Below are 23,585 nucleotides of genomic sequence, written 5' to 3' on the forward strand. Positions count from 1 at the left end.
GCCTAGAGAAGAAAATGGACAAGGGCATGACTGAACGCAATACAGCAGGTAAATGCTTGAGCTGCAAAGGCTGGGGAGTCAAGGGGGGCTTCCTGGAGACAAATCCTCAGCTGCTTCCTGGAGGGGCTACAGCCGTCCAGAGGCCTGTTTGAGCCTCACCGCCCTCTGCCCCTTCCCTCTCACCACACTCACGTGGTCTCTACACCCCCAAACTCATGGCCTCTGCCCACCTGTCTCTTCTGCCTGGCATGGTCCCTTATCGCTGCTGTCCCTGCAGAGCCAGGTCTTACTCATTCTTCAGATGTTACAGTGTTACTTTGTCTGTGGAGCTTTGCTGACCACAGGCCATTCCAAGGCCCCTAATGGATACTCTCCCAGCACCTTTTCTCTTCCTAGAACCTTTGAAAGTTTGTAATCCTATCATTATGTGAACCAGCCTGTAAATGCTGAGAAGGTAAGGACAGGTCTCCGAAGCTCCTGGATGGGCCCCTGGGCCCGTTGCAGATTGCTAGCATAGTAGGTGCTCAGGGATTATTTGCTGAAGGTAGAAAGAAGGAAGGCACAGAGGAAGAAGGCAGGATGGCAGAAGAGGAGGAGGGAGAAGCCAGGTCCTGAGAGAGGAGGGGGGAGAGGCCTGAGAGTTTGGGGAACACTGGCCTGCCTAGGGGGCTTCCTGTGCCAGGCTGGCTGGGAAGTCATGGGTAGACTTGAGACAACTGAGTGACACATTGGTCTTTGTTTCAGGGAGTTCATGCTGGTATCCAGTGCAGGCAATGGTCTTCGGAGCATCAATCCCCATGGAAAGACACGTGGCCTAAGTCTGCCCACTTTCCTCTGGTAACAACACCTTCCACCTCTGGGGAAATTCTCCCCACTGCCTGTGGCACTGGGGGAGCTGTCCAGATGTGTGCACACATGTGTACACATATGTACACACACACACACCAGACCTGGTGTATGTGTGCAACCTGAGATGGGCCATCCATAAATCACTATCCCACTGGAAACAATGACTGGTCTAAGAGGAGCAAGCTGGGGGTACAGGACCCATTGGGATGCTCGAGCCCTCTCTGGGATTGACCTATGCATACTGAGGTAGAGAAGTTTACTTTCTGCTAAACTGGCAGGAAGTAAATCGGCAACAGCCAACGGCCACATTACTGCTCTTGAGAGTCACAGAAGGAAGATGCCAGCTAGAGATAGATAAAACGAGATACACAGAAGAGTAGCTGCAATCAACTTCCCTGGATCTAGCTGTGCCTAAAGGACTTGCCCTGGCCTTGCCTGGCTGTGCCACTCACAACTGAAAGAGGCTTCGTGAAAACTGACAGTGCTGCCTGGAAATGGGATGTCATGAGACACAGACCCCAAGATATGGAGTTGGCTGAGTGGAGTGAGGAGGCCAGGCAATCACCCAGTCCCTGACTTGTCATGCAGCAGTGAAGCAACGGGCAGTGCTGTCACAGATGTATCTTGAGATCCAGACTGCATACTTCCACAGCTGGGCTGGGGGAGAAAATTCAAAGTGTTGACCACTCCTGCCATCTTCATATGGCACACTGTGGGTAGAGACAGGTCCACCTGAGATACAGAAGGAAGAGCCTGCAACTTTGTTGACAGGTGCCCTTTCTGAGTGCCATATTGAAAACTTCTCAACTCACCTGTGAGGAGGAGGTTGTTAGCGTCTCCATTTCACAGATGAGGAAACTGTGGCTCAGACAGGTGAAAGAATCAGAGCCACTGGGAGCCTTGGTGCTGTTAGGGTTTGAAGTCACAGAACAGAGTGTGGCAAAGGCTGGCTTCAGGGAGCATGGTCCAACCAAGGGAGGCAGGTGCTCAAAGCCCCCAGGAGGTCTGAAGAAGCAGACAGGGCAGCTGAGGCAGGGAGCCATTCCTAAGGGCAGGCAGAGCACCATGATAGGAGAGAGGTATATTGTGCTAGCTGGGCGCAGAGTCTAAGGCGTGGGATTATGGAATCCTACCTGCAGAGGCCATGCAAGCTCAGGGACTGGAAGGGCTGCAATGTGGGGCAGACAGGTGGCAGCTCCAGGCCTCTGCTGAGCAGGTGCAGAGGCAGGGCCAACCCAAGGCCACTTCCTGAATGTTAGCTATCATTGGTTCCTGCTGGGGCCCACAGGCTGGGGTGGGGACAGCGAGGGGCCAGGGGTGGGCTATTCAAGACACCTGGTAGGCTCTAGCTGCATTTGCAGCTTCTACAAGAACCTATCCTGTATCATTATGCTTTACCCCAGCCTGGCCCCGTCTCTGTCATTGCAGCTGCCACTGCCTCTGTCACCACAGGGGACAGGTGGAGCCAGGAGGAGAAATAACAAACAGACCCAATTTCCCCAAATCAACTTGTCACCACAAAGGGAGGAAAATTAAGAGACCTAGCAAAGTTGACCTTCTGTTTACATTTTCCTTGGTAACGAAGAAATACTTGCTGTTCCTATACAGAGCCATCTTCAGAGGGTCCCCTCCCCCTCCCCTATTTCCAGTCCTATTCAAGAGCAGTCAGAGAAGACACTGACATCTTGAATCAAACTATGTAGTTACTATGGTCTCAGACTGAAATTATGAAACTCCAAGCTGGCCAGCACAGAGGCACAGAGCCAGGAGCACACAATTAAAGCAGAGACCAAGGAGAGAGAAGGCACGTTGAATTTCAATAGCAGCAAAATTGCACTTCCAAGCATGGGAATTAGGAAAAAAAGATGTGCTTAGAAATGCAGTTAGAGGCTGATCAAGGGCCAGGAAAATTCCCAGTTCTGCCACCCATTCATCACCTCCCCGCCAACAATGTCTCCTTCTGCCCTGTGGCCACGGCAAGCTGTGTGGAGCAGGCCTGCCTTGCTCCTCACTCCCAAACATGCTCACTTGTTCTGGCCTGGGGAAACCCTTTCCCACAACAGTGTGGGGACCTGGAACACATCTCTCTTGAGTACCATCCTTGACTCCTCTTTCTCTCGATCCCCATGTGAAACCCCTCCACAACTACTGTCAGCCCTACCTTTAAACATCTGGTATGAGACCTGTTCTCATACCACTACAACTACCACCCTGGTCCCAGCCCCTCATCTGGACTATAGCACCACAAAGAAAAAAAGACAGCTTGAGTGGCCTCCTGCACTTGTTCAGGTCTGCTCTCATTCCTTTATGACTCATCTTCCCCCTCCTCCCCTCTTGGCTCCAGTCACCCTGATCTCCATGTTCCTGGAACATGAAGGACATGCTCCTGCCTCAGGACCTTTGCATTGGCCGTTCCCTCTGCCAGAGGAGCTTCCCCTAGATATCTGTGGCTACAGAAGTCTGTTTTCCTCACTGCTATATTTCCGTACCTAAAATAGCACAAACACGTGGGATTGCTCAGTGAATGAACCAGTGAACCACTCCCCATCTTCTGAGCCCCATTTTCTCCATCTTACCATGAGGGTCTGCACCACATCAGAGGGGCAAACCAGAGCCTCCCATAAGCAAAATGTATTCTGGAATCTTGTTTTGTTCAGCCTATAAGACACGTTGGCCTACAAGACATATATAAACTTGAATTTATTTATGACATAAAAATTGGGAGATTGAACATACAAATCAGGATTTCCAACATAGAAGTTATCTGTTCTTTAAAGGTCTAGTAGAAATTTCCCATAAAAATATTTAGATTTGATGCTTTCTTTTTTGTTTTCTTCTCCTCCCCCTGCCCCCCTTACCTCTTCTTGAATCAATTTTGGTGTGTTAGTCAGAGTTCCTGGTTATAAACCATAATTGGCTAAGTAAGACAGAAAACTGTATACCACAAGGTTTAGAGAGCTTCTTGAACTTCTGTGAGAGTGAGAGACATAGACAAGAGTGAGGAGAAATTCCCAACCCCCCTAAGAAATTATCCTAGTAGAACCCCTACTGCTTCTGCCACCCACCTCTACCTCTACCACAGCTGCACAGCGGAATGGAAACCTTTGCCACAATATCTGTTCTCTCTGCAGACTCCTCCCCACCTGTCATTCTCATCTCTGGAGTCCTGCCTTGGTGCATCTGCTTGGCTGGGTCCAGGTCACATGCTCAATTCTAGCTGGAAGGGAATGTGGGAAATGTAGTTTTTAGCTTTCTCATCTCTGGAGTGGAGAGAGGCATCTAGAAAGGAATGAGATAGAGGTGAGGTGAGGTGAGCCAAGTTGCAGCATCTGCCATTTTGTACATATGTTTGGTGTTTTCTTTTTCCTAAAAACTGTTCATTTTACTTTGGATTATTAAATTTGTTGGCAAAATTTGTATTTTTTTATAATTTAACATATCTGTGTATCTGTAATGTCCCTTCTTCATTTTTATGGTTACTGATATGTTTTCTTGGTCAGACTTGCTAGTTTTGTCTAGTTTATCAATTTTTCCAATGAACTATTTTTCATTTTCAGAGCACCAGTCTACTATTGCTACATTCTATTTCATTAATTTCTGTTTCTTTTCTTCATTAATTTCTTCTTTCTTTAGATTTATTTTGATGTTCATCTTGGAACTTATTGAGGTAAATGCTGTCGACTAAAAAATAATATTGGCTCTCTGCTCCTCCTGTTCAACATGCAGCCACGTCTGCCTGCACAGTGCCAACACAACCCTGAGACACGCTGGTGAAGGTCAGAGTGAACGGATTTGGCCATATTGGGTGCCTGGTCACCAGGGCTGCTTTCAACGCCAGCAAAGTAGATATTGCCACCATCAATGACCCCTTCATTAACCTCAACTACATGGTCTACATGTTCCACTATGATTCCACCCACGGCAAGTTCAAAGGCACAGTCAAAGCTGAGAATGGGAAGCTTGTCATCAATGGAAAGCCCATTACCATCTTCCAGCAGCGAGATCCTGCCAACATCAAATGGGGTGATGCTGGTGCTGAATATGTTGTGGAGTCCACTGATGTCTTCACTATCTTGGAGAAGATAGGGGCTCACTTGAAGGGTGAAGCCAAGAGGGTCATCATCTCTGCCCTCTCTCTGGATGCCCCCATGTGTGTGATGGATGTAAACCATGAGAAGTATGACAAGTCCTTCAGCAATGTCTCCTGTACCACCAACTGCTTGGCCCCCCAGCCAAGGTCATCCATGACAATTTTGGTATCGTGGAGGACTCATGACCACAGTCCATGCCATCACTGCTACCCAGAAGACTGTGGATAGCCCCTCTGGAAATCTGTGGCATAATGCCCAAGGGGCTCATCATCCCTACTTCTACTGGCACTGCTAAGGCTATGGGCAAAGTCATCCCTGAGCTGAATGCGAAGCTCACTGGCATGGCCTTCCAAGTCCCTACTTCCAACGTGTCAATTGTGGAACTGACCTGCTGCCTAGAAAAAAACTGCCAAATACGATGACATCAAGAAAGTGGTGAAGCAGGCATTGGAGGACCCCCTCAAGGGCATCCTGGGCTGTACTGAGGACCAGGTTATTTCCTGTAACTTTAACAGTGATACCAACTCTTCCACCTTTGGTGCTGGGGCTGGCATTTCCCTCAACGACCACTTTGTCAAGCTCATTTCCTGGTATGACAATGAATTTGGCTACAGCAACAAGGTAGTGGGCCTCATGGTCTACATGGCCTCTAAGGAGTAAAAGCCCCCAGGGAAAGGAAGAGAGGCCCTCAGCTACTGGAGATTCTTTCCCCAAATTGATCCCCCAACACATTGAGAATCTCCTGACCTCCAGTTTCCATCCCAAATCACCTGAAGAAGGGGAAAGGCTAAGGGTGCCCTACTTTGTCATGCACCGTCAATAAAATTCACTGTACCTAGCCAAAAAAGAAAGCAAGAAAGAGAAAGGAAGGAAGGAAGGACGGAAGGAAGGAAGGAAGGAAGGAAGGAAGGAAGGAAGGAAGGAAGGAAGGAAGGAGAGAAGGAAGGAGAGAAGGAAGGAAGGAAAGAAAGAAAAAAATATTGACTAGGTGTTTCATCACCAAAAAAGGATTTATTTGGGAAAAAGAAAGGGTTGCAACCCACTGCAGGCAGACATGGCAAGCCATGTTCATACTCTGGCCTGCCTGCCAGGACGGAGGGGTATTTATATAAGGGAAAAGGAAGAAAAGGGCAGGGGAAGTTAGAACCATGGAGCTTTATTATAAACATAGACTTCTCCCATAAGGTTCTCACATGTAGGGTTCTTGCGATTACCTAGAGCTCAAGAACTTCCAGAAGCCCCAGCTTCTCGTATAGACCCTCCTGACTGATTGTTTGCATAAAATTCAAGTTCATCTTTATCAATACTGAGTTCCCTTATCTTTTCAATTTTTCCTCTAATGACTGTATTTAGAGCTATTCATTTTCCTGTAAGTACAAGTCTTGGGTGTTATCCTGTGGGTTTTATATACAGTGCCTTTATTACTGTTCATTTCTAGATAGTCGGTAACTCAGTTCGGATTTATTGTTTAATTCACATTGTTTAGATTTGTTTTCAAATTTCCAAGAAGATAGATTTTGGGATGCTATCCTCTTATTAATTTTCAGCTTTATTTGCATTGTCTTGGGAAAATGTGGATGGCACGATCTTTTTAATTTTTAAAAAATTGGTTTTAAAAAGCAAAGGCAATATAAAAACATATTCTACCTTTTAAAAGAGTCAATACAGAAGTTTATAGAATCAAACATAAAATAAAGCTTTCCCTTTGTAATTATTCTCATTCTCTCCAACTTCATTCTCCTACTTATAGCTAACCTTTATGAATAGTTTGGAGTGTAGTTTTCAGTTCTGTTTTTTAAAATTTATATGTATATTTATGTATTCATCTCTAGAGTTTTTTTAAAAAATTACTTCTACTTTAAAGTGTGGCTTGGAGAACTCTCAGCTAACTCTTAGTTATTTTCGATCATTTTTATTTCCAAATATATGAATTTTTGTTTTCAAATAAATGTCTGCTTTGATTTAGCAACAGCCCGTAAATTCTGATACATTATGCTCTCATTGTTGTTCATTTTTAAGTATTTTTCAGTTTTTTATTTACTTTTTCATTCAAAAATTGTTTATAAAAGAAAGTTTAAAAAATTTTCCAGTTGTATACGTAGGTTTGAAAGCATCAAGGAAAATGGTAAACTCCGGTTCTTTCTAAGAGAACTAAGCAAGGATGTTTTAAAAATATAAATATATAAACCCATATCACACTTTAAAATTTCCTAAAAATCGAAATAAAACATTAATAAATTATAGCCATACTATAATCAAAAGGTTAATAGTTCATGATCAAATAGGTTGTAATCCATGAGTTGAAGGACAACTCAACATTATGAATGTAATATTATCCACTATGTTAATGGATTAAATAGAAAATTCATATGATCAGTTATATGGATACCCCCAAAGAAGCACTGGATAAAATTTGACATTCATTTCTTACCTGTAAAACCATTCATAAGCTAGGTCCAGAAGGGAAATTTCTTATTAATAAAGATTGTCTAGTAGAATCTTTTAGCAAACTTGATACTTAACAGCAGAACTTGAGAAGGGTTCTCCTCAGAATCAGGACCAAAACAAGGATACCCACTTCCACCCCACTCCCCAACCTCAGAGATCCCGCGCATGCAGTGCCCAGAGAGCACACCAGGTCTCATCCCATTCACCTTGGGGCTGTGCTGGCTGCGATGCCTCAAGCTGGATCCTCAGATGCCCTGCAACAAGAGCAAGAAAGAAGAGTCTCTGAAAAGAAAAAAATTAAACTGTCATTGTTTGCAAATCATATAGTTGCCCACCTAATAGGAAAACTATGAAACCAGGTAAGAGAGTTCAGCAGGTGGCTGAACACAACATAATTCCAAGTCAATAGCCATGACCAATTAGAAACTATTTTGGGGAGACGGGGGCAAATTATCCCATTCACAAAATAACAAAAACTAGAAAATCATTAGTAATAATTGCAACAGGACCCACATGAAAAGAATGATCAAACTTTAAAGGAAAACTTAAATAAGTAGAGGAACATACTAGGTTCTTGGACACAGAGATCAGTTCTGCCCACAAGGAATCTATAAATTCAGTGCAAACAAGACACCAAGCACAAACTGCTGGCTCCCTGCCTGAAACCCAACACTGGTGATGCCACAAAACAGAAAGGGAGGCATGAGAAAGTGGTTGAGCTCTGTGGTGTGCGTATCTGAGTGTGTGTGGTGTGTGTTTGTGTGAGAGTGTATGAGGGGTGTCGTATGTGAGTGTGTGGGGGGGGGGGAGAGGGAAGGATGGCAATCCATAGTGGAAAAGAGACAGCCATTATGGGAGCAGATGAGGTGAGTGGGATGCTCTTTTCTCTCCCTGGCATACTCGGGGCTGTTGTCAATCCCATCATTTCTATAAAGCAGGAAAAAACAGCAGCACCAGGCCCAGGTAAAACAACACAGGAGAGGTTCTCGTCTTGGCCGCTGTGTAGAGCAAATAAAAAGAGGGGTCAGTCCTGGACATTCCTCCTGCCCATCCCTCTCTTCATACATGAGCACAAGGTCATTGTAAAAGGGTTGATTTTTTTTTTTTCATTAAGGATAAAAAGGGTTGATTTTTGATAGTACTTGTACTGTTATCTAATGCTGTGTACTAAACCATCCTAAAACTCAGTGCCTTAAAATAACAATTTACTGATAGTTATCATGGTTCCATTGGCTGATTGAGCTCAGCTGAGTGGTTCTCACTGGGTTCCTCATGCAATTGGACACACATGGTGGCTGGGACCACAGAAGACTGAACTGGACATCCAAAGTGACTTGCTTACATGCTGACAGTTAACACTGGCTGTAAGATGGCAGATCAGCTGCGCAGGTAGTCACAGTGCCTGAACATGGCCTCTCCATGTGTGGCTTGGCTTCTTACTACAGTACTGCAGGACAATTAGGACATGTCAATGAACAAGTTACTTTAAAACAGCAATGTACCTAATAGGACTTATATAGGGAACAAAAGGATGGTTTTGTTACCAGGAGAGGCGGTGTTCCTCAGCTCTTGTCTTCTTGAAGGAAATAATTCAGTCAAGAGACAGAGTCAGGTAGGCAAAAGTGGCAAAAAGTTTTATTAGCAAGGCAAGTACACTCTGAGACATGGAGCAGGCTGACCGAGGGTGGGTAGCAGCCTCTCCTTACATTGGGTGATGGCTTTCATTCTTGTGGGTAGGATATTTCTCCTCCCTCTCTGACACCTCCCCTTTTTCTAACCAACACATCTCCTGTTTCTAGGGTGCAAACACAAGCCCGCCAATGCCCCACAATCCATTTGAAAGCCTACTAAGTGGCCAAACCGCAATGCAGATGTACTCGCAGGCTTGGCCTCTATGCCCGTGCACATGCTCTGAGGTGTAGAAATGGGCGGTCTCCAACGGCAGTGTCAGTGGGGGCTAGTTCCTCCTCCTCCTGTTCATCTTTACCTTCCTGCCTACTCTATCAGTTTAATATTTGAAAATCTATCAGTGAAATCCACCCATTAATAGCCTAAGGGGAAGGTCACGCAATTATCTCACTAGACTTAGAAACGGCATCTATTAATGTCCAATATCTATTTTTGCATAATAACAACTCCAAGAAAAGCAATAACAGATGGGAACTTTCTCAGCCTGATAAAGGCTGTACACTCAAACCCACAGACCATCATCCTTCCTACACAAACATGTTAGATATATTCTCTTCAAGATCAGAAATCAGTCAAGTATGTACATGTGAAGTCTAAAACTCAAACAAACAAATAAAACCAAAAAACAAACTCATAGAAAAAAAGATCAGACTTGTGACCAGAGGCAGAGGGTAGGATGAGGAGAAACTGGAGGAAGGTGGTTAAAAGTACAAACCTCCAGTTATGAGATGAATAAGTACTAGGGAAGTAATGTACTAGGGAAGAATGACTGCAGCTAATACTGCTGTATGGTACATGGGAAAGTTGTTAACAGAGTAAATCCTTAGAGTTCTCATCACAAGAAAAAACATTTTGCCTTCTTTTCTTTCTTTTTTCTTTATAATTTCTGTATGAGAAGACGGATGTTAGCTGAACCTATTTTGGTAATCATTTCGCAATATGTGTAAATCAAATCATCATGCTGTATGCCTTAAACTTATATGGTGATGAATGTCAATTATTTCTCAATAAAGTTGGGGGGGAAAATTGAAAAAAGGAAAGAAAAGAAATCAGTCAATGATACCTGCCCAAGCACTTCTGTTCAATATGCTACTGGAGACAGTAGTGGGGAAATGGGCTCATTATATGCAGCAAAACAAAGTTGACTCTTTACCTTTGGCTATATACTAAAGGGCACTTCAACTTCACAGTATACATTGATCATCTTAAGGTGAGCCTGAATACGAAAGAGAAAGCTACAAAGCTAACAGAAAACAAAACCAAAAAAAACCAACGTAAGAGAATATATTTGTGACCTAAGGATGAAGTAAGAGTTCTTAAACAAGACATAAAAGCATAAATCATGATAAAGTAGAAAATAAGTGGATTGGACTCTATCAAAATGAAGCATTTTGTTCAATAAAGTCATTTAGTCTAAGATACAGCCAAGTGATAGACTGAGGAATATCTAAGATCCAAGAATATTAACAACAAATTAACAACAAAATAACAAATTAATCAACCTAACAGCAAAAGGATAAGTGATATGATTAGGCAACTATTAGCAGGGAAAACCCAAAGAGTTCTTAAGTACGTGGAGAGATGCTTAACTTCGTTAGTAATCAGAAAATGCACATTCAAACAATTATCCCATCACAGGCAAAAATTAGGAAGTCAGAAAATATCCTGCACTGGCAAAGGAATCAGGAAGACCCAGGCACTGGGTGGGAATGAAAATGGGCACAGCCAGTATGAAGAGCAATCAGACAGCGTTTAATAAAAATTAAGTGATGCAGCAAGCACATTCCTGGTGCAGGCCCTTGAGAAACATGAACAGCCGCAATCCACAGGAGAACCGTGCAAGGAGGTTCAAGTGTTGTTTATGGAATCACATGGCTGGAGGCATCCTTGATACCTGTCACCAGGGGACTGTGTAAGAAAACTGATAGATGCTGCCAAAGAGATGCTATGCACCTGCTAGAAGCAGCAAATTAGATACTCATATAGCTACATGGGTGTATTTTAAAACATCATGATGATTGGAAAATACTTTGTATATAGACAGAAAACAATACTAAATACTAAATATTTTATAAGAGTTAATGACTGCCCAAAGACACTTATGAAATAAATTAGTACGTACCTACATAGGACTGGAGATCAGGGAGAAAAGGGAAAAAATAATTAATATAAAATAAGAAAAAGACATTGCATGGATGATGATAGTGAGCCAGGAAACAAGGAGAAATAATTAATTCAATGTTTTACTTCTAGTGTCCAATAAGTAAATACAGTCATTAAATTAATGCAGTGTAACAGTAGTCAAAAACCCCATGGAATTTTTCTGAAGAACTTGAAAAACTGGAAGGCACAAGAATAGAATACAAACATTAATAACAATAACAACAACATCAGTAGTAATGAAACAGCACAGAAATTTCAAAAACAGTTAGTGAATATATAGGAATCTTGAACACCATAAAATTGGCATTCTACTTCAGCATATATAACCATAAATTTCAGACAGATCAAAATCTGAACATAAAGAATATATAAAAGCATGAGGGGAAAAATGTGGCACAAATTGTCTGATCTTGGGGCAGGAAAAGCCTTTCTAAGCAGAACCAGAGACTGAGACACCATAAAGGAAGCCTTTTTGAGTACATCTGATGTAAACTCTGTGATGCAGGGAACACCGTAAACAGATTTCAAACACAAATGACAGGCTGAGAGACAGTGCTTACAGCATTTATTAGAGGAAGTGCACTGCTATCAACAAGAGATAAAGAACTCTTAACACAATAAGCAAAAGACAAACAACCCCGCAGAAACAATGGCAAAGAACATAAACAGGAAATTCACACAGAGAAAAACAAACAATCCATAAACATATGAAAAGAAGCTCAGTCTCACTCATCAGGAAACTACAAATTAAATTTTTAAAAAATCTAGAGAAAAAAATGTAATTCCAGGTTTTGCCCATTAGATTGGTAAAAATTAAAAGAATTCATTATATCTCTTATTGGAAAGGCTGTGAGACGAGCACTCCCATTAACTTCTGAGAGTACTGATTATATTTTGTTTGACATTTTTTACAATTTTTTTACAATTGTTCACATATATTACATTTCCAATTAATTTTAAACAATAAAATGATGAATATATTTTTTCAATTTGCAAACATAATGCATACTTATTTCAGGTAATTTGGGAAGATATTCAGCAAGCAAAAGTCACACCACCCAGAAAAATCACTCACTGTCATTTTTCTGAGCATGGCCCCCAGACCTCTCCCTAGAGATACATGAACAGATGGATGCATAGGGGATGTATGTGTTTGTGTGTACACTCGCAGGCAGTGCACTCACATACCCCTGTGTGTTATATTTCATTTCACTGTTGAGGTCTCTGGGCAGCTGGACCCCTCCCTCAACTCAATTCAGGGCTCAATGCCAAAGTGAGCTCCAGCTCTTCCAATAGCTCCAGGATGTGGTGATAGGCAGCTGGAAGAATCAGCTACCAAGAGGCTGAGCCATTTCAGGAGACAGGTCAGAGCAAGGGGCAGATAAAGCAGGAAGCTGGATCTGAGATAGTTGACTGGAAGATTCTTTTTAATTGTGTTCCACCTCTTAGTAGCTGGAGCTAGAGTTGAAATTGGAATGTGTTAAGCTATCAAAATGGCTTATGCAAGAAGGTAAGGTAGAGGGAGAAGGATGAGGAGGGAGGGGGGAAGGAGGAAGGGGAGAAAAGGAGCGGGGAGGAGGGGGAGGGGGAGAAAAGGAAGAAAAAGAGTTTAATAATTTACAGGTAAATAACTTAAAAGTTCAAGGGAGGTCTTCTTCAGGCATGGTTGAATTGAGTTTCCTCACTTCCTCCCACGCATTCTCCATCCCTTGGCTCTGTTTCCCCAAAGTGCTGGCTTCACTCTCCATATGATGGCCTCTGTCAGTCAACTAGAAAGAGATTTTTCCCAACTCTTGAAACTGAAGTCCCAGAATTAAACCTCAGGGGCAGGCTCATGTCACATGCCCATCCCTGATCTAATCACTATGCTGGAGGGATGAAGTAGACTCTAAAGGGTCAAGGCTGGGTCAGCTCAACCAGAATTGCACTGAGTGAGGAGAGGTGGTTTCCTAAAGGACAATCAAAATATTGTTACCAGAATACAGGAGTGAATGCTGGTGATGTAGGTGATGTAGGTGATGCTGGATCTGCCGGCAGTTTCTGATTGTGGGCCGGGATCTTGTCTCGTGAAGCGAAGAATGGAAACACGGACCAGGAGAGGCAAAAAGATTTTTAAAAAGGATAGTTTATTAGAGGCAGGAAAAGAGGTTGCAGCTCCTGAGCAGGAGGGGGTCCTGAATGCGGGGTGCCCCATGACTGAGGCAAAAGCTCTTACTTTTATACCTTCCCTTGCCTGCTTGGGGAAGGGCAGCTTTTTGAAGAAGGGAACTGGAGCCTTCTAATGAAATTCGTCTACCAGGTTTGTTCTGCTTGCCCATCTTAAAGGAATTAGCAAAGTAACCCACTCTTTATCTATCAGATCTGCTCCATTTGTCAGGCCAAAATGAATTTTATGATTAACCTCAAGGCCTTGTTACATTATGTCCTGGAGCAAAGGGGTGATTTCAAAACCTGAACTTTTAGGATAGGACTGTCTTTTCTTTATTTTACCAGGGACTTACCTATCTACCTAGCGACATGCTAGCTCTCCTATATCACTGGGTGGGCCCAAACTGCAGATGTCACCACCATGACCACTGAGGTCAGTTATATCCTGACCCCACACTTAGCATCTATATGGCCCTCAACACACATCTTAATTTTCTGATTTGGTTTTATAGCTCTAACACAGGGATTTAAAATTCCATTTTGTGTTATTAAATTAAACGTGTGGGAAGCCCCAAGTTAAATGTCCAGCACATAGTATGTCCTCAATTCCTCTGTGCTTCGTCCCACTTCTCTCTAGCCTGTTTCCCCTGCTCTCAGGGTGGAGAGCAGAGGCAGAACCCCAATGGAAGGCAGCTCTTCCCAATGGCCTTGTCTCAGAGGAATGTAAACTCTGTGATCAAGGGACATGCTCAGAAATGGTAATATTTCTGAGCAGAAATGGTAATATTTCTGAGCTTTAACTAAAATTAATAGTATGCCTTATCTAAGCAGAAAGCTCCATCCTGCACTTGTAGAAGAATCCATTTAACCAATCAACTGAGTCAAACTTGACTGTCTAGCCTTCAGCAAAGCCTTCCACACTCCCTCTTGGCCCAGAGTTGCTGCTACTGCCATGTGCAATAGACTGGTGACCCGACTAAACAGGTGACCAATAATATGACAAGGTGGAATTTCAGGCGAGAGTTAGGAGGAGAGGATGGGCTGCTGTGCCGCTACTAGACCACCTTGGTACGAATGCTCCATGAGCATGGGTGGAATACTGAAGACTTGTTCCACCACTCACCACCTGTGCAACCTTGGGCAGATTGCTTACCCTCTCTGGACTGGATGTTTCACTTCACACAACTATAGAGAAGTTTGGAGTGAGAGGCATACAGTGAACACAGGAAAATTTGTTTGCCATAGGCTGAATCTGGCCAATTTTCCTTGTTTGCATTTCCCACCTGAATTTGCTCAGTGTTTTAAAATTTTCCTATTCTCATTTCCCAACAATCAAAATGGCAAAAATTCCAAAATATGGTAATACACTCTGTTGGCAAAGCTGTGAGAAAATAAACACTTTCATGCATTGCTCGTGGGAGTATAAATTGATGCAATCCTGATGGAAGGAAATTTGGCATTATCAAAACTACAAATTTTGATCGTTGACCTAATAATGCCACTTTAAAGAATTTATCCTATAGATATACTTGCACATGAACAAAATGAGATATACAATAACATTCACTGTTACACTGTTTGTAATAGCCAAAGGCAAGAAACAAACTATGTCTCCATCAGTTGGGGATAGATTTAGGGTTGCCAGATAAACTACAGGATACTCATTTAAATTTGAATTTCAGGTAAACTATAAATGCATTTTTAGTGTAAGTACACATTCAGGCAGTATTGTCACGTAGGCAGAAAGAACGGAGCGAGAGGGGGGAGAAAAAGGGGGGGAGAGGAAGGGACCGTTTGAGACTGCCAGGCTCCTGCTTGGTCTGAGGTCTTGCCTCAACGAAATCCCTAGAATGGCCTCAGCCACTACCAGAGGGGCCACTTGAATCTGTACACCTCAGGAATACCCCAGCCACCCTTGGAGAGGGAAGCCATGGCCCCGCAGGCAATTGAGATTATGCTCTTTAATTCCTTTATGGTTGCCAGAGAAGATTTACAGAAAAAGAGGGTTCTTGTCTTCATGTAGGAAAGAATTCAAATGTGAGCCAATACAGAGTTTAAAGTAAAAGTAAGTTTATTTAACAGAGAGTAAGAAAACAAAGGCCGTGGCTATCTCTAATCCCTAGTGGAAGAGAGACTCTCTCCATCCCCTGGGCTAGGGTTTATATGTGTTTTCTGGGTTCATGGATAATTCATTAGTATGGGGGGAAGGAGGATAAAAGAACAATGGTAAGATTATCTCTAACTTCAGTAAAATACAAAAATAGGGGCAGGTTTGTCTTTAACTCTTGTAAAAAGTATAACCTGTGTTTTCTTTCTGTGGGGTTAATTACAGGGACGGTCATAATGGAATCTCTAGTTTGTTCTGTATTAACGTCTGCCTGAGTTCTATGTCTTGGAGCTTGTAGGCAGCGGGATTGGAATCCAACCTCCTACCGTGTGTCTGCGAAAATAAATCTAGCCAGACCATGAGCTCTAATGCATCTTTTGGAGCAAAAATTAATGAACAACTGGGTATTAAATTATATTATATTATATAAGACCCAGTCTTATATTAAATAAGACCAAGTATTATATTACATTATATTATATTATATTATATTATATTATATTATATTATATTATATTATATTATATTATATTTATAATAAGACTGGGTCTTATATTAATTTTTGCTCCAAAAGACGCATTAGAACTGATGGTCCGGCTAGGTCTTATTTTCAGGGAAACACGCTAGTTCCTTCTTCTGCAAAAATAGTTCTCATGCCCCTTCCCTATATTAGTATGTCCTATAATCTCATTTGCTAAATACGGCAACTCTAAATGAGTTAAATCAGTGTTTCTCAACCTCAGCATTATGCACACTTTGGACAGGATAATGCTTTGTTGTGGGTACTGTCCTGAGCACTGCAGGATGTTCAGCAGCATCCCTGACTTCTAGTCGCTAGGTGACAGTAACACTCACAGACATACACAAACACCACATACACATGCATATATACATACGTACACACACACACACACACACACACACACACACACACACACACCCCTGCTGACAATTAAAACTGTCCTGGATGAGAACCACTGAGTTAAATCAACTGTGGTGCATCCACATGATAGGATACTATGCAGGCATCTGGGAAAAAAGAAAAGCAGCAGCTCTCCCTGTACGGACAGAACACGGGCACCAGCCTGTTCCTGGATAAGGTAAGTAAGCTCACAGCAGCACACATAACTCCAATTTTGTGTCATAAAAGAGGACTAGAAACCTATGTCTGTGCACTTACGCTAACAACATTCTGAAAGGAGACGTAGAAGCTAATGACCAAGGTTGCCCTGGGCTGGGGAGGTGGACACTGGGCCCGTAGGCCAGGGCCAGGTGGGGACTCTTCCCTGGGAAGGTTTACAAGAGTCAACAAATTAAGAGTTAAATTGACTTAGTAGTTGTTAATGTTCAACAATTGGGAGATTTCACATGAAACATTCAGACTTCTAGTTTTTTTTAAAAGTCCAAGTCTGAAACACTGGAACTGTCTAGTTCTTGCCTGGAATCAGTTGGCAGAAGCTGAGAAGCGGTGCCCCCTGCAGACAGGGCACCCATGTCACCTTGCCAGAGAAGAGAGAGGTTTGTCTTCCTAGCCCTGCAGTGTTGGAATTCACAGCCCCAGGTAATTCATTTAAGGGGCCCTGCAAAGAGAATGGCCTGCCTAGCAGCAACCCAGCTGAGGGCTATGGTCCCAATCCCCCTTGTCCCCTCCCCTGGAGGGCCACTGTCCTAGACCTGGGCACAGACCCATGTAAGAAGAGGCCAAAATGCCTGCTCTCATGGAGGGAGAAATAATAAAACATAAACATTAAAATGCACAGTATGACAATGGAAATTGTAGAGCATACCCAGCAAGTCCAGGCCACGTCCTGACTGATTCAGCCAGTAAAGGCACACCAGGCCACTTTCAGATTCAGGAAATCAGTGACCTACACAGACAAAGAAAGGAAAAGATGCTGCAAATGCCAGGTCCCCAGGAACTTGCCCTGTGCACCAAGAGTGACGTCACCAAAACCAAAGACCCAACAGCAGCAGTGTGAGCTGTGGGACACCAGTGGCTGAGGAGCCTTCACTGCAGCTGAGAGCTTTCGCATTCTGCAGATCTGTTCTGATGATAGCACCATGTGTCCTAGGAACCAGGAGGTGATGCAAAGCTGCCCCATCACTGCCTCCCAGAGGAGTGGGCCTCACAGAAGCTCTCCTGGCCTCATCCTGTCAGGTTCCAGGAGAACCACAAAGGGATTCTTCCCACACACAGAGAAGGTGTGGTGGGGGCCTGGGCCCGCATGGCCTCTATGGACACACACTATGGCAGAGCCAATCCCCTGTGCTGGGGCCACATAGGAAGGGTATCATTTTACATAGGATAATCAGCAAAGGCCTCACTGACAGGGTGACATCTGAGTAAAGGCCTGCATGAGGTGAAAAAGCAAGTTATACAACTATCTGGAGGTAGAGGATCCCACCTCAGGCAAAGGTCTAAAGTGGGCGTGAACTAGGGTATTTGTGGAAAAGGAAGAAGCCAAAGTGGCTGAGGTGGGTCAGGAGGGAGAGACAGGTGTGAGCACACCAGGTAATAACAGGGCTCAGGCATGTTGGGTTTTGGGAGCCAGTATCAAGACTGGCCTTTACTCTCAGCGAGTGAAGATTCATTGTGGAGTTTGGAACAGAGGAGGGAAGTGTGATGAATAGAGTAAGCAAAAAGAAGACTTCTCAGGAGGCTGTCACCACAGTCCAGGCAAAGCACAATGTTGCCTGCTCCAGAGCAGAGGTCCAGAAGTGTCACATTCTTTCAGTATTATTTAAGTGGAGGTGGTAGATTTTAGTGTGGGATTGCCAAAATGAAGCATAAAGGACACCAAGTGTTTGGCCTCAGCTGCAGTGGACAGGGAAGGCTGCAGAAGGAGCAGGGTGAGGCAAGGTCGGAGCTGGGTTTGAGCCTGGTGAGTCTGAAGCTCCCAACAGACCTCCAAGTGGAACTGTCTGAGGAGCAGAGGCAGGACTACTGAAAAATGGGGACACAGACTCAGCTCTACTGGGGGCCAGCACATAGTAAGCACTCAGCAAGCTGAGTTAGTTCTCTTGTTGACCTCTGCTTTCTTACGTACTAGCTCTGTCTTCACTTTTCTCTCTTCCCTGCTTACACTCCAGGATCAATCATTTCAGCCCCTGTCTTGCCCTGCCTGTCATCGAGCCATTGTTCCCCTAGCTGGTAAACCCTCGTTACACTAGATTCATCTGTCTGCCTTCTCTATGCCAGTATCCAGGCTGCTGGAAACTGCTGGAAAACATCGGACAACGGGCAGACTGGTGCCGCCATGCGTGCCCTGGGAAACACTAGGCTATCCCTAACCACCCACATCCAAGCTCCCATTGAGTCCTGGCCACTCCTTGATGTCTCTCTGATCCACTGTTGCTCTCCATCCCCACTCCCCCCTTGGTGATTGAATAAGAGCCCCCAAGATGTCCATGTCTTCATCTCCAGAACCTGGCTATGTGTCACCATACATTGCAGATGTGATTAGGTTAAGGATCTTTTTTTTTGGTTAACATTCAGTATTCTTTTATATTAATTTCGTTTGTACAGCATTATGTTTAGACATTTACATAATTTATGAAGTGATTCCCCTGACTAGTACCCACCTGGCACTGTACATAATTATTATTATTATTATTATTATTATTATTTTTAGGAAAACTACTTATTCTTTTAGGCCACTGAAAAAGTACAGTAGTAATTGAATTCACCACCATGGTAATTTGGAAAGCATAACCTGAATGACCTTAAAGAGTTATACACCCCATGGGAATAAGTTAGTCAACAGAAACATTTGGCAACATTTAAAAACATTAAAAGTATTAGTAATACTGGCGCTTGCTGTATAATGAAGGATACACTTTCCAAGCTCAGGCTCTTACACTACATTACTCACTTGTAACACCTTCATTTCCATCTGCTTTTTTTTCATGTACTCTGTTGTATTTATTTTAATGTTTATAATTTTTTATTAGTTTCCGATGCACTAAACAATGTAATAGTTGGATATTTATCATTTATATCCCTCACACTGTGTCAACCAGCCTCCCCCCACCACTATCACTCTGACATCCCACACAGCAATTACATTTCCACTGTCTCTATTCCTAATGCTATACTCCGCTTCTTGTAGGTATATATTTGTAGTTGACATTCATTATTGTTCAGCTTCAGCACAGTGTACAGCACAGGTGTACAGCACAGTGATCAGGCATCTACATCTTCCCTGAGGTGGTCTCCCTAATGAGACAAGTGTCCATCAGATACCCTACAAAATCTTTACAACATTATTGATCACATTCCCCAAATTGACTTTCATTTCCCCATGGCAATCTTGTGGTTACTGATTGTGCTTTCTAATCCCCTCACCTTCCCCCTTATCCTCACCCGCCCTCTCATCTAGCAACCCTCAGTTTTTCCTCTATGTTTCTGAGACTGTTTCTGATTAGTTCAGTCATTTATTCTTTTCTTTAGATTCCACATATAAGTGAGATCATATGGAATTTGTCTTTCTCTGCCAGACTTATTTCACTTAACATAATTTTCTCTAGATCCATCCATGTTGTTGCAAATGGTAATATTTCTTTCTTCTTTATGGTTGCATAATACTCCATTGTATAAATGTACCACCGTTTCTTAATCCAGTCGTCTACCTATGGGCATTTCGGTTGTTTCCATGTCTTAGCTATTGTATGTAGTGCTGCAATAAACATAGGGGGGCATATATTTTTTGGATTAGAGTTTTGGATTTCTCCGGATAGATACCTAGGAGTGGAATTGCTGGGTCATAAGGTAGTTCCATTTTCAGATTTTTGAGATACCCCTTACTCTTTTCCATAGTGGCTGCACCAATCTGCAATCCCAACAGTGCACAAGGGTTCCCTTTTCTCCACATCCTCACTAGGACTTGTTGTTTGTTGATTTATTGATGATAGCCATTTTGACTGGGGTGAGGTGGTATCTCATTGTGGTTTTTATTTGTATTTCTCTGACAGTTAGTGAGATTGAGCATTTTTTCATATGTCTGTTTGCCATCTAAATGTCCTTTTTAGAAAAATGTCTCTTCATGTCCTCTGCTCATTTTTTAATTGGGTTGTTTGTTTTTTTGGAGTTAAATTGAGTGAGTTTTTTAAATAAATTTGTTATATTAACCCCTTATCGGATATATCATTAGCAAATATCTTTTCCCATTCAGAAGGATCCCTTTTTGTTTTATTGATGGTTTCCTTTGCTGTGAAAAAATTGTTTAGTTTGATGTAATCCCACATGTTTATGTTTTCTCTTACTTCCCTTGCCCAGGGGGATATATCAATAAAAATCTTACTCCAGGTAATGTCTGTGAAGTTTCTTCCTATATTTTCTTCTAGGAATTTTATGGTTTCAGATCATACACTTAAGTCTTTAAACCATTTTGAATTTATTCTTGTATATGATGTAAGGAGGTAGTCCAGATTCATTTTTTTGCATGTGTCTGTCCAAGTTTCCCAGTACCATTTATTGAATAGACTGTCTTTACCCCACTGTACATTCTTGCTTACATTATCGTAGATTAAATGACCATATAGGCATGGATTTATTTCTGGACTCTCTATTCTGTCCCACTGATTTATGCGTCTATTTTTATGCCAGTACCATGCTGTTTTGATTACTGTAGCCTTGTAGTATAATTTGATGTCAGGTATTGTTGTACCTCCCACTTTGTTCTTATTTCTCAAGATTGCTGAGGCTATCTGGGGTCTTTTATGGTCCCGTATAAATTTTAGGATTATATGTTCTATTTCTGTGAAAAACGTTGTTGGTAATTTGATAGGAATTGGGTTGAATATGTATACTGCCTTAGGCAGTATGGACATTTTAACTATATTAATTCTTCCTATCCATGAACATGGTATGTGTTTCCATCTATTTGTATCTTCTTTTATTTCTTTCTTCAGTGTCTTATAATTTTCTGAGTACAGATCTTTTACTTCTTTAGTTAAATTTATTCCCAGGTATTTTATAGTCTTTGAAGCAATTGTAAATGGATAGTTGTCTTAATTTCTCCTTCTGATGTTTTATTATTGGTATATACAAATGCAACTGATTTCTGAATATTAATTTTGTATCCTGCTACTTTACTAAATAAATTTATCAGCTCTAATAGTTTTTTGGTGGAGTCTTTAGGTTTCTCTGTATAGGTTTCTCTGTACCATGTCATCTGCATATGATGAAAATTTTACTTCCTCCTTACTAATTTGGATGCATTTTGTTTCTTTTTCTTGTCTGATTGCTGTGGCTAGAACTTTCAGTGCTATGTTGAATAGAAGTGGAGAAAGAGGACAACCTTGCCTTGTTCCTGATCTTAGGGGGAATGGTTTTAGCTTTTCTCCATTGAGTATGATGTCAGCTGTGGGTTTATCATATACGGCCTTTATTATATTGAGATACGATCCCTCTATTACCACTTTCTTAAAGGTTTTTATCATAAATCGCTGCTGGATTTTGTCAAATGCTTTTTCTGCATCTATTGATATGATCATATAATTTTTATTTTTCATTTTGTTAATGTGGTGTATCACATTAATTGATTTGTGGATGTTGAACCACCCTTGCACACCAGAGATGAATCTCACTTGATCATGCTATATGATCTTTTTAATGTGTTGCTGAATTCTATTCGCTAATATTTTGTTGAGAGTTTTTGCATCTATGTTCATTAGAGATATCGGCCTGTAGTTTTCTTTTTTTGTAGTGTCTTTATTTGATTTTGGGATCAGGGTGATAGTGGCCTCATAAAAAGTGTTTCGAAGCCTTCCCTCCTTCTGGATTTTTTGGAAGAGTTTGAGGAGAATAGGTGATAATTCTTTTTTGAATGTTTTGTAAAATTCACCTGTAAAGCCATCTGGTCCAGGGCTTTTGTTTGTTGGGAGATTGTTGATTACTGATTCAATTTCCCTGGTGCTAATCAGTCTATTCAGGTTTTCTGTTTCTTCTTGAGTTAGCCTTGGAAGGCTGTATGCTTCTAGAAAATTGTCCATTTCTTCCAGATTATCTAATTTGTTGGCATATAGTTGCTCAAAGTAATTTCTTAAAATTTTTTGTATTTCTGTAGTATCTCTTGTCACTCTCCTCTTTGATTTCTGTTTTATTAATTTGGGTCTTCGCTATCTTTTTTTTAGTGAGTCTGGTTAAAGGTTTGTCTATTTTGTTTATCTTCTCTAAAAACCAACTCTTGGATTCATTGATCTTTCATATTGTTTTTCTGGTTTCTATATCATTTATTTCCAATCTGATCTTTATTATCTCCTTCCTTGTACTCCCTTTGGGCTTGTATTGCTGTTCTTTTTCCAGATCCCATAAGTGTGAAGATAAACTGTCGATTAGTGACGTTTCTTGTCTCTTCAGGTAGGCCTGCAATGCTATGAATTTCCCTCTTACAACTGCTTTCGCTGTATCCCATAGATTTCGGGTCATCATGTTTTCATTTTCGTTTGTCTCAAGATATCTTTTGATTTCTTCCTTGATCTCATGGTTGATCCATTCATTATTTAGTAATATCTTATTCAATCTCTATGAATTGGTGTGTCTTCCAGTTTTTTTCCTGTAGTTCATTTCTAATTTCATAGCACTGTGGTCAGAGAAGACAATTGGTATGATTTCAATTTTCTTAAATTTATCAAGACTTGTTTTGTGGCCTAACATGTGGTCTATGTTGGAAAATGTTCCATGTGCGCTTGAGAAGAACGTGTATTATGCAGCTTTGGGGTGAAATGCACTAAAAATATCGATTAAATCGAAGTGGCCCAATGTGTCATTTAAGGCCGTTGTTTCTATATTTATTTTCTGTCTGGAAGACCTGTCGTTTGTTGTCAGAGGTGTGTTGAAATCCTCTACTATGATAGTGTTACTGTTGATCTCTGTCTTTATTTGTTCAATCAATATTCAGTCAATATTTGTTTTATATATTTAGGTGTTCCTATGTTGGGTGCATAGATGTTTACTAGGGTTATGTCCTTTTGTTGGATCGATCCCTTTATTATTATATAGTGCCCATCTTTGACTTTTAATATATTCTTCATTTTAAAGCCTATTTTGTCAGATATAAGTATTGCAACTCCAAAATTTTTCTTGTTTC

The 23,585-nt window shown here is 41.8% G+C and overlaps 1 long non-coding RNA gene and 1 pseudogene across 2 annotated transcripts in view; one reads left to right on the forward strand and one right to left on the reverse strand.

Moving 5' to 3' along the window:
• Positions 1–2,771: 2,771 nt before the first annotated feature.
• LOC141573176 (uncharacterized) overlaps positions 2,772–23,585 on the reverse strand; it is a 39,533-nt gene continuing 18,719 nt past the window's right edge. For both annotated transcript variants that reach the window (XR_012498836.1, XR_012498837.1), the window contains exons 2-5: positions 17,283–17,363; positions 8,731–8,835; positions 7,595–7,642; positions 2,772–4,128 (exon numbers count right to left, since the gene is read on the reverse strand). This is a non-coding gene — a long non-coding RNA (uncharacterized LOC141573176). The remainder of the gene's footprint in view (positions 4,129–7,594; positions 7,643–8,730; positions 8,836–17,282; positions 17,364–23,585) is intronic.
• On the forward strand, positions 4,420–5,600 carry LOC109438610 (glyceraldehyde-3-phosphate dehydrogenase; annotated as a pseudogene).

Source organism: Rhinolophus sinicus, linkage group LG09 (genome assembly GCF_036562045.2).
Source record: "Rhinolophus sinicus isolate RSC01 linkage group LG09, ASM3656204v1, whole genome shotgun sequence".
Lineage (NCBI taxonomy): Eukaryota > Metazoa > Chordata > Mammalia > Chiroptera > Rhinolophidae > Rhinolophus > Rhinolophus sinicus.